The following is a 13,623-nucleotide window of genomic DNA, read 5'->3' as shown; positions in this document are numbered from 1 at the left end:
AAAAACAGCTATCAAAACCCTCTTTAGTTTGTCTACTTTTCTTTCTTAATTGTGGATCTAAAGATAGTCTCTTGTGTACCAATGCATATCCCTGCCCTGCCTTTGGCCTGCACTAACAAACAGTTAGAGTCCAGATTAGCTACTGAATTTGTATTGCCATTGTGGCATTTTTAAAAGAGAGCCTTCACTGGGAATCTCCCTATATTTCATGCAGTGTTTCCTCAGCTACGTGGAGCTATGACAATTTATACCAGCAGATGATCTGCCCCGTATCTGGGAGCAGCAGATGTTAACATACAGGTTTTGTTTTTAACACATACCGGCAGCTGTGTGCACATACAGTATTTTATTCTCATATAATCAAGACCATTATGTCTTGTAATTCTACCTTTTGCTGCAGGTTTGTTCACTAGAGCATACTGCTCTGTCTAATGTTAAATGACTCAGAGAGATAAGGTCAGTGAGGTAAGATCTTTGCTTGGCGCAACTTCTGTTGGCGAGAGAGACAAGCTTTTGAGCTACACTAAGTTCTTTGGAAGAGGAAGAGCTCACTGTAGCTCGAAAGCTTGTCTCTCTCACTGACAGAAGTTGCGCCAAGAAAAGTTATTACCTCACCCACCTTGTCTCTCTAATATCCTGGGACTGATATGCCTACAACAACACTTCATTCTTGAAATGACTCAAACAATGCTACTTCTACCACTTCCTTTGGGAGACATTTCCATGGTCTAATAGGTCTCACAGACCAGTGTTCCCTTCCCCTTATGCTGACTGAGGAGAGATCACTGAAGCGCCTACCCATTCTTCTCGCATTGATGTATTTGCAGTTGAATGTTGGGGAACACATTCAGCTGGAGTGTGTCTAGAGCCAATGAGCAGCTGCTCTACAGAGCATGGCCTTCTGGGAAGGGGGTCAATATTACATGTCAAATTATTAAACATGAAAGGATCAAAAACAAGGTTTTAGATGGAGCAATTTTTAGTAATTTTTTTGGTATAAGGCCATTTTCTACTCTTCTAGCACTGACAGCCTATCCTGCCAAATACTGAGCATCCAACAGTCCCACTGCTGGAGATGCTCAGAATCAGGGCCATAGAGAGCAGGTGGGCCAAAAATTCTGTCTTTGAAAAGTGTGAGAGTGGATTGAAGGAATGTGTGAAGAACACTGGCTAAATTTTTCAACAGTGTGTGCCCAAAGAATGGTGCCTGAATCAATATTTAGGCTGATAAGCAGGTGGCCCAATGTTCAGAGGTGCTGAGCACCCACCCAGCTCTTTAGTAAACTTTAATCCAGAGCTGAAGCTAATTAAAGTCACACACTAGGATGTTGGCAGTGTGATGTAGTGGTTGGAACAGGAGCCTGGCCTAGCAGTCTCAGCAGAAGCAGAGGACAGAACCACTGGTATGGTCAGACCAGGAGCTCTGAGGAAGAAGGGAAGTAGGCACAGGTTGGAGCAAAGGTCAGTGCAGGAAACAGATCTTGTACAGTTACAGGCACAGAACACATTCAGCAGCCCCTGTTCTGTTGGTGCTACCAGGCTTAAATAGGGATCTGTTGGCCTTTCTGTCCAATCAGGAAGCACAGTCAATTAATGGGGGTTTATTGGGCCCAGTTGAGCTCATTGGGTTGCTAGGCAACTGCACCCAGAACCAGCTGAGTTCCTGAAAACCAGCTCCTGGACACAAGTTTGCTTTTGTTTCTTCAAAAGATTCTTTTTGCTTTTTGGTTCAGACCCATTTGACACTTTTTCCTGTAGCACTGAAGATGTTGGGCTAAGTATCAGTGGAGGTGTTTTTTTAGCCCCAAATAATCTTAATTCTGAAACATCTTTTTTGGGGGAAGAGCCCATCCAGGTTTTTTCCTCTTAAAGGGCTGTATCCCCTTTCTATTTATGCTGTGCCCTACATAAGCAACAGGAAGGAACAATTCTCTTCTTTCTTAGCCCTAAACCCATATTTTTGCATTCTTCTGAGAACCAGCCTGTGTAGCCTGGCCTTCTACCTACACAAACAATGAGTGCTCAGTACTTTAATCTCTGAGCTGAGCTGGGGAGCAGCTGCTCCTTGCCAAATTTACCACTCCCCCATCCCAACACACACACATGGTCTCTGATCCCCTGACACTGAACCTCAAGCCCCATCTTCCCTTTGTCATCGGTATGGACTGATAGCCTTCCTCTTCCCCTCTGAAGACAGAGGGGGCCAGCTGTCTCCTTATCTCCAGTCTTTGAGAGGCTGCTATAAGGACCCCTTATAGTGTCCTAGTACATTGAAAGTACTAGGATCTTTAGATGAAAAGGCACAGTCTCCCTTCACCCATGGTCCCAGAAGTAGACTGAACTAAACTGGCTCCAGCCTTGTGGTCCTGGGATAACTCTATGCCATGGGGAGGAGTTCCCTCACTCATGTTGTGAGGGAAAATTCTTATCGCTGTCAAACCCCTTCCATGGGTCTGGAGCTTCACGCAGGCCGGCACTACTTTTATGGAATGTAGGCACTTTAAATCCATGCTTTTTTTTGTTGGCTTTAGCACTGTGATAGGGTGTCTGCCCCACATTGGCCACTAAGGGATTAATAGAGCTCTAGAGAGGCTGCACAAGAGGCAACCAACTAAAGAAGAGCTGAGAGGAGTGGCCAATCAGGGCCCAGCAGGCCCATATAAGAAGAGCTGCAGGGCAGTGTCAGTCACTCTCTGGAGTTTGGGGGAGGGAGAATAGACTAGCTACTTTGCTAGCTGAAGACCACTAGGACACAGGTTAGAGCAATACTGTAGACAGGGACCGAGGGAGCTAAGAACAGCTCCTAGTTGGCTGCAGGGATTTTCAGGCTGAGGCAAGGGTGGAGAGGGTGCTGGGGCCTGCAGGGAATTGGCCCAGGGAGATAGATTGAGGAGTTGGGGAGGATTACAGCAAGTGCCTGCCTTCCATAGGGTCCCTGGACCAGGATTCAGAGTAGTGGGTGGGGTGTTCCCCCTCCCACCCCGCTCCCCGTATGGACAGAAAATGACTGGAAAAATGTGGCTGTAGCCTGAATTATTCCAGGCTTTTGATAGGTGCAGCTAGGGGTTATTTCTAGCACTGAAGGGATTTACGCAATTCTGTCTAGCATAGTTTGTCAGGCAATTAGTGTGCCTAAATATGTAACATTTCAATGTCATGTAATTTCAGCAGATGTTTTTATAGAAATGCTAAAAGTGCTCATATCCATAAATGGGAATGATAGGGAATAAAACCAAGACCCCAATACTGCAGTTGCATTTGTACAGGTGGCTATTTATGCTTATGCATAACCCCATTTCAATGGGGCTTTGTGTGGTTTCTCATTTTCACGGTTATGAACCCAATTTCAGGATTGGGGCTATATTTTGATTAACTCTGTTTTAATTCCACAAATAGGTAATAAACTCAAGAGTTCCATGACCCCAGAGTGAATTTTCATTGTATATGAGATGGAATTAGTGTTATCTTTAAAATACACAATGCATAAGTTTTGGTGGGGAAATCCATCATTTGAAAATGAGTTTTGTCACTTAAAAAGCAAAGTTTACATAGATGTTTATGGGGGTTTTTTTCACTTAAAAATGCTGACTTTCAATCAGATGTTCTTTACCAAGTTAAAATACTGCAGTTATAATCAATACTTTAATTTCTTGGGTGGCTGAAGATGCTTGACTTTCACCTTTATGTATTTAGATACTTATTACACATATGGATATCTGGCATTGTTGTACCTGGGAAACGGGAATGAATGATGGAAGTTGACTGAGGGCTGATGGTAACTGGAAATGCTGCTGGGAGCTGAGATGCTATGAACGGCTACTCTTGTAATCTACTGGGAGTAGGTTTGCTATGGGAAATTAAATTTGTTTGTGACCTTTGAAACTTACTGAATATAATTAACCAGAAATCTTCTATACCTACAAATTGTGGATCCAAGTGGTCTATAATAAACATTGTTCCTATTACCACCTCCACTCTCCTTCCCTTGCATTGTTTCACTCATCTGTTAGCTTTCTCTGAAATTGAAGAATGATACTTTCTTTTAGTATGGTCAACATTTTTAGAAATGCCCAGTGATTTTTGTCTGCCTCAGTATGTGGTTGCACAATTAGAAACCCTTCAAAAGGAGCCTGTTCCCCACTGCCCCCTGGGATGGGTGTTCAGCAATTTCTGACTCCTTTCAAGGTGGGCAGACAACTAAAATTCCATTTCACACAACTTCAGGGTTTCACTTTTTTTTTTTAAATTTATTGTGCTAATGGGGACAAACCAGACCTTTAGTGTGTGTGTGTGTGTGGTGGGGGGGGATGGAAATGACCCACCCCAGAATAGTCAATAGTCTGGTGGTTAGGGCACTTTCTGGGCATGCAGTATATTCAAGGTCAAATCCCTACTCTACTTGATGGCACCAGAAGAAAGGTGGTAAAAAATATTCTTAACAGGCAAAATAATGTAACTATTCTCATTATGAGAAATGGCTGGGCTGTTTATAGCTAAAGCTTTACAAAACAATTCAGCCTTGGGCAGATATTCAGCATGGGAAATTTCAGCCTGAATGGTTAAAGTTAGGCAAAATTATAAACAAATGAAAACAGTCTAATAATGGGAAGTGTCAGGAAGCATTAACTGTAGGTGTCACTAACTGTGCTGCCTTATGATGATCATACAAATAAAAAAGCTATTGCTAATTATAAAGTAGTTTTGAGGCCTTGTTTATCTAAAAAGACATAGGACTACCAGAAATCCCTTATGCTTGGGAGAAGAGAGAATTCATCTCTATTCTTGAGGTTTTTCAGTGTGAAAGTATTGTATTTGAGAGAGCTTCTTGAGGAAAACAAAAGGTTTCTGAGGTGAAGAGCAATATATATATTGTCATTTGTGGGAGCTGGAATCTCAGCAGGGGAGACTGTCTTGCACAGAGGGAAAAGTTCTCAAAATCCACTAAATATTTGCAGTCTCTGGGGAGTAAAAAAATAAAGGAATAATTGCACCGGAGTGCAAATAACCTTCAAAGGAAGGCAAATTTAGAGCAACTTCAGATACTGAGCTAAATGCACTTATGATAGCTCTTAATTAAAATGAGTGTTACAAGGATTAACATTTGCAAAGCTCCTCAGGTGGAATGTGGTATAGAAATGTGGAGTACAATGAATCAGAAACAGTGACTGTCCTTTACTGCACTGTTTCCCCTCTACTTTGTCTGTTTATTGTTAGTGGATGGGAAAGTTAGAAATAGTTTCTGCATAAGTAAATTAGTTAAATTGAGGATATGAAGGAAAAGGTTGCTCCTGTTGTGAAAGGCTGGCTATTTGTCTCCCAGCAGTAAATGAAGTGATGCTAGTTTTAAAACTTAATCTGGAAGAAATCATCCTAAAATATAGGAAGGGCCAGATCTTCAGCTGGTGTAAAGTAGCATGACCTATTTCAATCAATGGAACACCACTACTAGACCCCAGCAGGGGACCAGTTTTGTAAAGTTCACATCTATAAAGTAATAGAAAGGTATTGCTTCATTACTCACTGTGGTATCAGACAAAGCCCAGAGTGCTGTAGTGAATACTGCATTCTGTGTCTGAAAGGCGTAATTACTGAAGCTGTTGCAGTAGGCAAAACTTGGTTTTGTCAGTAAATTAAACCATTACTGCTCAGCCACACTGGGAGCAGATACAAAGCATGAGAAGTCATTTTTGCCTTTCTAACTATCGTCACTCTTTAAAGATGCCAAAGATGCAAAAGAAAAGAAATAAGTGATAAAAGTCTGGACTATGTGATTAATTGGGTCACATGCAGAGCTAGTGTGAATAGATGTATATCAATGGTCTGGTGCCTACTCATGAAAGCCGTGAATTTGGGCCCTAGTCTCTACAGCTGACACTGTTCCAGGCTTCCCCCGCGCGCACACGCACCCTCTTCACTTTCTATTATGGTAAGAATGAAGGTTCTCTTCCTCAATAACACACAGACCACAATGTTTTCCATCAAGAGGCAGATCAATTCATTGTGATTCCTTTCAAGAGCTGAAAGTACTGGTCTCATTAATGCCCAGGCATGGCCAAACAAAATGAAAATGGGCTGATCAATAAGCAGCTCACCAGATGAATTTTATTTTCTAGTAGCTAGTTGCAAGCCTTGGTTTGCATTTATCTGATTGAAATTGTACACATAGGAAAGGTATATAATTGAATGCTAATGTCACGTGAATTCTTAATGAAACTTGTGGTAAGGGATTAAATGTGTTTAGCTAATTGAATACTCATTAATTTGGATTTTACACTACTTTTATCTACATCACTGCTCACCCATACCTGGGCTCTTTGTCACTAGTAACCACCTCAAGATGAAGTACATTTTTTTCCTGAATAGGTATTAATTAAAATAAGTCTTCCTAGAAGAATGCATGTAGATAGGCAGTTAACTTAAGAACATTGACATAAACACTCTTGTGGAATCTTAGTTTAATCACAAATCATAATGTCACAAGAAACTGACTTTATTGCACATATAAAATTCTGCATAATAACAATGACATCAGCTATCATTATTTACATTAGAGCAGAGTTGTGTAGAATTTGGCAGTTTGCACAGGCTGAAATTAACTTTCAAAGTGCAAAACTGTCAATGGCAGAAAACATGTGATACTTCCCTGGGATAGCTCACCTGGCCTTGCTCTCTATGTACAACTTAGCAATGGGTGCACCGCAGCCCCCGAGTTCTCTGGGAGCCTCATGGGAAGTATTGAGCCCCATACCATGGTACACACAACTCTCAGATTTGCTACTTCCAAAGGAATAGTACACCCTAGCTTGCAAGATTCAATTAGCACTTTAGAGAGAGCGAGATAGTGGAAACAAGAATAAGTTTATCATCAAAGCACAGAGATACAAGTGATAGAAAGTAAGCATTATATATAACCTTTGTTTCCATTAAACAATCATAGTACACTTTCCAGAGCCTAAACTTAACTCACAAGGCATTTCCCCTATCTCCTATAAGATAGCTTACCCCAAGTCCTTTTCCCAGGGTTTTCAACCAGTTTGGCTGCGATTCCTTCTCATGAGATCAAGCCTGCTGGCAGCTTGTCCTCACAAAATGAGCAAATAAGTAGGGGTTCATCCACTTCCCAGATATAGTTTCAAAAGTTCATTATCTTACTCCAAAAGAGGATAGCCCCTACTGCTTTTGTTTTTACTGCAGCTCCCACAATCTATTGTTTAACATTTTGCTCAGAATGTAAGTGGGCATTTATTCTGAACTGTACAATATCCATTTTCATATGAACAGCCAGAGTGAGATAAGCATCTCTACCCCCTGCCTGGCAGGAATATGTGGATTACTTTTAGCTCTCAGATCTAGATAATGTAACTTTTTAGTATATATACGTAACTCATATTTTGTGTACATACATCATACAGTGAATATGATGACCATAGTGATACAGGCTTTCAGTAGAGACCTTACATGACATTGTTTGGGGGACTAATATGCATAAGTCAAAGCAACTTAATTTTGCTCCATATTGTACTGGATGTCAGTGGTCCCAGAGGCTTGGGATCATTGTGGCACATGGTTATCTTGGCCTTGACTCTTTTTCTTACACCAGGAGCTGGAATGGGTGAAGAGGCATCACAAAAGCCCTATGCCACTAGAGCAGGGGTGGGGAACCTCCGGCCCACGGGCCGGATCCGGCCCGCGAAAGAATTTGATCCGGCCTGCGGGCGGGTGGGCGGGAAGTGCGCGCCGCCGAAACCCTGCCGCCGTCTGCCCATTTTCGGCGGCGGCGGGAGCTCGGAGGTGGTTACTGGCCCACGGCACCCGCGGACACTGTAAAACCGCGCCGCCGAAAAGACGGAAACGGCGGCGGCTTTTCGGTGGCGGGGGGTGGAGTCGGCGGCGGCGCGATTCCGTGGGGGGGGGGGGGGTCGGGCAGTTCCCGCCGCCGAAACCCTGCCGCCGTTTGCGCCTTTTCGGCGGCGGCGGGGGAATTCGGCGGCGGAATCGGCGACATGGCCCGCGAATGGAGGCAGCAATATCAAAATGGCCCTTGGCAGGGAAACGGTTCCCCACCCCTGCACTAGAGGATACAACTTTGCTGATGGCTCGATACAAATCAGCCTTTATGCTGGTGTACCATTACCTGACTCGCTATAGTCTATATCCAGAGGGGTAGCCGTGTTAGTCTGTATACAGCAAAAACAACGAGAATTCTGTAGCACTTTAAAAACTAACAAATTTAATTTCAGCAGGCATAAGGTTTCATGAGCTTCAGCTCACTTCCTCACTTCAGCAGGCATAAGGTTTCATGAGCTTCAGCTCACTTCCTCAACTGCAAGTGAGGAAGTGAGCTGAAGCTCATGAAACCTTATGCCTGCTGAAATTAAATTTGTTAGTCTTTAAAGTGCTACACTATAGTCTATGGTGTACATGATGAATGGAGACATCTATAGTTACTTTTCTTCACTTTTTGGACAGTTGATAGAATAGTGTCCTATTAAATATTTCACTGAGTTAATTGGCCTCCCTTTTATTTCAGCATCCTCAATGGAAACAAAGCTCTTAATTATCTTGGGGCAGCCCTGATACAACTTTCATCCTATTAAGTTAAACGTTTGATCATTTGTTTTTTGTCAGATACACAGGTGTCGGGGATGCCTGCAAAAGATGGTTGGAATTTATTTTTCATTAAAAACTTAAAAAGAAAACTTTTTATTTTGTTTGCAACTTTTCCTTTTTTCTATTTTTACAAATACTTTTAATGAATTTTTTCAAAATGAATGATTTTATTTTGAGAGGAAAATGGGAGTTATGGGGAGTAAAAAAAACCTGTGTGGAAGATCCACTTAAGATTTCATTCTGGAATCAACATTATTTTGTTTAGACATGCCTAAAATGGGTATAGATATCTCTTGCAAAAGTGTTGTTATATCTGTGGAAGAATCATGCAGAGAACGTCTGTCTTTCATCTAATTAAAATGGAGCTAAAATTTTGGTAGCGGAAAACCTGTAAACATTTTTTAGAATCCAATAGGAAATCCATTTGGACTATGCTTTCTCAGGCTTAAGAACATGTTTAGTGTTTCATACGTAATCTACAGAAACTGGTTATTCCAAATATCACCGATCTGATTTATCAGAAATTGGTTGTGTGATCCCGTGATGGGCCATACTTGGCCTTTGCGACTATCTACAGGAGGACCCATGGTCCTACTACACTCTGCCCCAGGAAGCAGTGAAGTAACAGGAAAGGAGCAGCGAAGGTGGGTCCTCTAGGCCTGCCTCGAGGGGCCTCATGGAAGCAGCCAATCAGAGCTCAAAAGACTCAGATAAAAGTTGCTGCAGGGCCATTGCAGCTCAGTTGCTGGCTGGGACCAGAAAGGTGAGGAAGCCACAGGAGCTTGAGGATCGCCAGAGTTTGTTTCTGGCTGCATTTCCTTAAGCTGGGTTTGCAGGGAGAGAGGCTCTAAGAAACTTAACCCTGAGGTGAGGGTGGAGCTACAAGAGGCCCTGTAGGAAGAGGCCAAGGGAAGAAGCAGCATCAAACTGAAATTGAGCAGTGTCTAGCTGCTATTTCTAGGGTTCCTGAATTGGAGCTCAGAGTAGTGGGTCGGCGTGGGTTCCCCTACCAGCCACAGTGGCATAAACCCCCAGAAGGGGATGGTTTGAGAGCCCAAACCAAGGGCTGAATTTAAAGGGCTCAGAATCAGAGCTGAAGACCCTAGTGAGGGCAACAAGACTGTTCATTTATTGTATTCTTTACTACCCCAGAAATGGTTCATTTGCACTTTGTGACTTTTCCAAAGGGCCAAGCCACTGAAGACCAGCCAAGGTGAACCAGCAGCCTCCAGGGAGTGCCGGGGTGAGAAAAGGACAGTGGTACTACACCCAACCACTAGGAAGTGCTCAAAGGACAGTGCCCACATTACAGACCCTAAACAAAATCTAGGAAATGCATTCCAGCACGCTGCAGAATCTCACACAAGTTGGGACTATATATTGTGGGCTTGATTTTCATTTCCATTAAGGCCATTTTACACTGCTCTGGAAGCATCAAGAAGCCTTAGATAAATAAATAAAACCCACATTTGGTTTCAGTATTGTGTATGCAACAGAAATCAAGTGGGTTTCATATGGGTTCAAGTGTAAATTACATTATGGCCCCTTTACACTGGTACAGAGCTACTTCTACATCTTCTAGCACAATGGCATCCTGATTCGTGACTGAGACTCCTAGGCTCTTCTACTGCAGGACAAGTAAGAGTGATTTAAGAGACCTAAGGACCTGAGAATCAGGCCCTATGAACTTAGCAGTGATAGCATCTGAACATTTGACCACTAACATTCCATATATTTCTGGTTTTCTTTTCTTAATTTTCTCCCTTCATTCCTATCTATAGCCCTTTTGTAAGCTTTGTGCTTCTCAACTAAAGAGATCATATGAGCCATGTAGCGTCAGTTTGCTACACTATATTCAAAAATATTTTTGATCAGGTTTGCAAGGCTCCACCCTATACTTCCTAGGCAGCAACATGTAGCCACTGGTCCTTAATCTATAACACCAAATGTTGTACTACTCTTCCTCATTCTTGAGTTCCTCACTGACATCCTTCATTTTTGCCCCCTCCTGTTAACTTCATCATCCTATTTGTTAGGTGACATAGTACTATTGTGAAATCAGAACTGGCATTATCAGCTTCTCTGACTCCTATATCAATGTTTGGCTCTTGCTTCTGAAGTGGAATGGCTGCTATTACGGATTTTAGTTCAACAGTTCTTTGATCTCTAGAACTAAAATTGGCTTGTTGGAAGGTGCATAATGACAAGGAAACTTTATTGTTCCAACTCTGTAAATCTGTACATGGTCTCTTTCTTTCTGAGACTTGCTAATGGCGCTGTTGTGACAATGAAACCCACACCTTGCCTGCTTAGGAAAGAAACTACAATGCTCTGTAGGCCATTGTCACTGTTTATGGAACTATGATTCTAAAAAGTCAAACAGGAGACCTGCAGAGGGAACAGAGTGCATTAAAAAGTCCACTCTTGAACAGTATTCAGACCTGGCATCCAACATTTCTAAAAATTGTAAAGTTCAATTTTCAAAATCTTCATCAGCAAAGCCAGTATGACTCATAACCAATGACTAGTAAACACACCAAGTAAAAATGGATATTTTAACTATCCTCCCAGGATAAAGCATATAAAAAGACTTCCATGTTAGATTTGTTTAAGTGTCAAAACACTACTTACTCTTTTGTAGTTAGGCTATTCATTCAGTACTAGTTTGTTGAAGTTGAAATACAAAATTAATTCATTTTTGTGATATAAACTTTCTGATCTCCAGTAAAATTCCAACCTTTTAAAAGACCCACCCATGGCTCCTGGTGCTGCAATTCTAAGAAAAACCACTAAACATCATGAGACTTGTAATTACATTGAGTTGGCAATGCTGCTTCTCAGAGGGGGGAAAGTGAGGCCTGGGGCAGGAAATGGGAGAGCCAGGTGGATGCTAATTTGGGACAGATGCATGATTAATTTCATCCTCTTCTATCTGTTTCCTGCTCGTGATAGGTGATTTTCTCTTTCAGGCCTGGACAGATGGTGCTCAAGCAAGTCAGTAGAAGTTCTGTGCCAGGCTCTCAAGTGTGACTTTAAAAGGTACCCACTGAAAAGATAAATGATTCTCAAAAGTTGACTTTAAAAAAAGAATTTTTTAAATTTTGATCTGGAAACTAGAAAATACAAAATGTTAAAGTTCTGCAAACCTGAGAGGGAAATTAGAAACACTAATTGAAATGAACAGAGTGATTAGGCTTGTCCAAACATGGGAAAAAATGCACAGGAGTGTTAAACAAGATATTAGAAGTTGATAAAATTGTACATTTTTGCAAATATCTGGGGATGGGGAAGACTGTCTGGTTTATAGGGTTATTGGATATCAGTCCCTTCTGACTTCTCCCTTGGCAAGGCCTGTGTTCATCAGGCTCCCAGTGTCTTAAGTAATTTCATGCTTTATGTAATGGAGGACCCAACATTTTACTACAACTATTAGATACATCATATTGGTGAATTTGTTTAGGAGAACCATATCACCACTAAATGATCCACTATGCTGAAATCATCGGGGAATACTGAGCTGAATTCTGCCATTGGATGAATGAACAAGAATCCCATTCATGTTAGTGGGAGCTGCACTTGCTCAATGGAGCAGAATTTGTCCCCCTGTCTGCAGAAGCAGCTAAAACATTTATTAGCTGGAACTCATCTCTATAACTCTGCTGTTACCTTTGGAGGTTACAGAAGGGATCGATTATGTTTGTTTTCTCCAATGAAGAAATTGCTGGGATCTAACTATTTGATCTGTTCTTTCTAGATGTACAGGTTAAATGCTTCTCTGGTATAACACCACAAGGTCAATTGAGTTATACGAAGGATGCAAATGGCCCACTGAGTTCAACTTGTTGGAGCTATAGTTCTGAAAAGGCAGGTTTAGAGGTGCTCTAGCCTTCAAAGATGTATCCACAAAAAGCCTCTGTAATAACGCAATTGAATGTAGTTATCAAGAGCCCTGTAGGGATGTGTTCTAAATGTAAATGTAATCATGTGGTGTTTGAAAAAGTATCATGAAATTATGGTTTAATATCTGTCTTGTTCCAGTTCTCTTGGTACTATGAGACCGGTGGGAACATATATTTCAAGGAGTAATTGTCCTTAAGCTTTATGGTTTATTTTAAGAGACTATCAAATATCAGACACAGGACGTTTACACACCTTGAGCAACTTTATTGAGCAATGTTGCTTGTCCCATTAATGATCAGTCAGTCTTGTAAGTACATTGTTCCATCCTGAGACTGGCTGTTTGATCACTTTCTGAACAGTAGTCGCAGTATTGTTTGTATGGTGAGTGGAAGAAAAGGAAAATCCTTTTGCTACTTGATTTCAGGGAGAACTGTACAATATTTCATTTCAATTAACAAGTCCAATCTCTTCCTGGATACCCCAAAGTTCCCAAACTCTGGAATATTAGGTTATAATAAAGGCTACTGTACTCTGTCATATTGAAATTCTAGGGTTAGTCCCAGGTCTCAGTCTCATACTTCCTGGTCCTGCAGGTATGAATGGGAATGAGCAAATGCAATACATTTCCCAAGTAGCAGTGCTACTTGAGGATTTTAAATGTTGCAGAGCCTTAGATTTTGGCTCCTGTTTATGTGGCTACCTATACATTCTCCTGTGACTCCTCCCAGCAAAACGCAGTTTCCTGGAAAAGGAGGTGGGACACATTTTTGTTCTCCAGCCCAGATACACATTTCTTAAATTTACATAGAACCTTCTACAGTGGTTCAGAATTGCAGTCCCTCTAATCCATTTTCCTGTCTCTCTCAATGGCCAGTACCAGATGTTTCAGACAAAGGTTTTGAAATGCAATAATATGTACATGGGGAGATTTTTCCCTAGATCCCATCAGTTAACAACTGGCTTATGTCCTGAAACATGGATGTTTTTATTCCTTTACAGTTTACTCTGTGCCTTAAATTACCTCCCTAGTTGCCTAGTGGCAAACACCTCGCACAATAAATCCACCTGCTGTACATAAATTATTTTGATAAAAAAACTAGAAGCTGAATCATG

At 41.7% G+C, this 13,623-nt stretch overlaps 1 long non-coding RNA gene across 1 annotated transcript in view; it reads left to right on the top strand.

The window, feature by feature from the left end:
* The window catches only part of LOC137165704 (uncharacterized), a 52,111-nt gene extending 39,145 nt beyond the window's left edge, over positions 1-12,966 (top strand). The window contains exons 2-3 of the long non-coding RNA XR_010923464.1: positions 11,580-11,649; positions 12,365-12,966. This is a non-coding gene — a long non-coding RNA (uncharacterized lncRNA). The remainder of the gene's footprint in view (positions 1-11,579; positions 11,650-12,364) is intronic.
* Positions 12,967-13,623: the final 657 nt, after the last annotated feature.

This window comes from Emydura macquarii, unplaced genomic scaffold, assembly GCF_026122565.2.
Source record: "Emydura macquarii macquarii isolate MOO-44397 ecotype Brisbane River unplaced genomic scaffold, CSIRO-AGI_Emac_v2 contig_318, whole genome shotgun sequence".
Taxonomy (NCBI): Eukaryota; Metazoa; Chordata; order Testudines; family Chelidae; genus Emydura; species Emydura macquarii.
The sequence above is the reverse complement of the archived record's forward strand: the minus strand, read 5'-3'. Positions and strand labels throughout refer to the sequence as shown.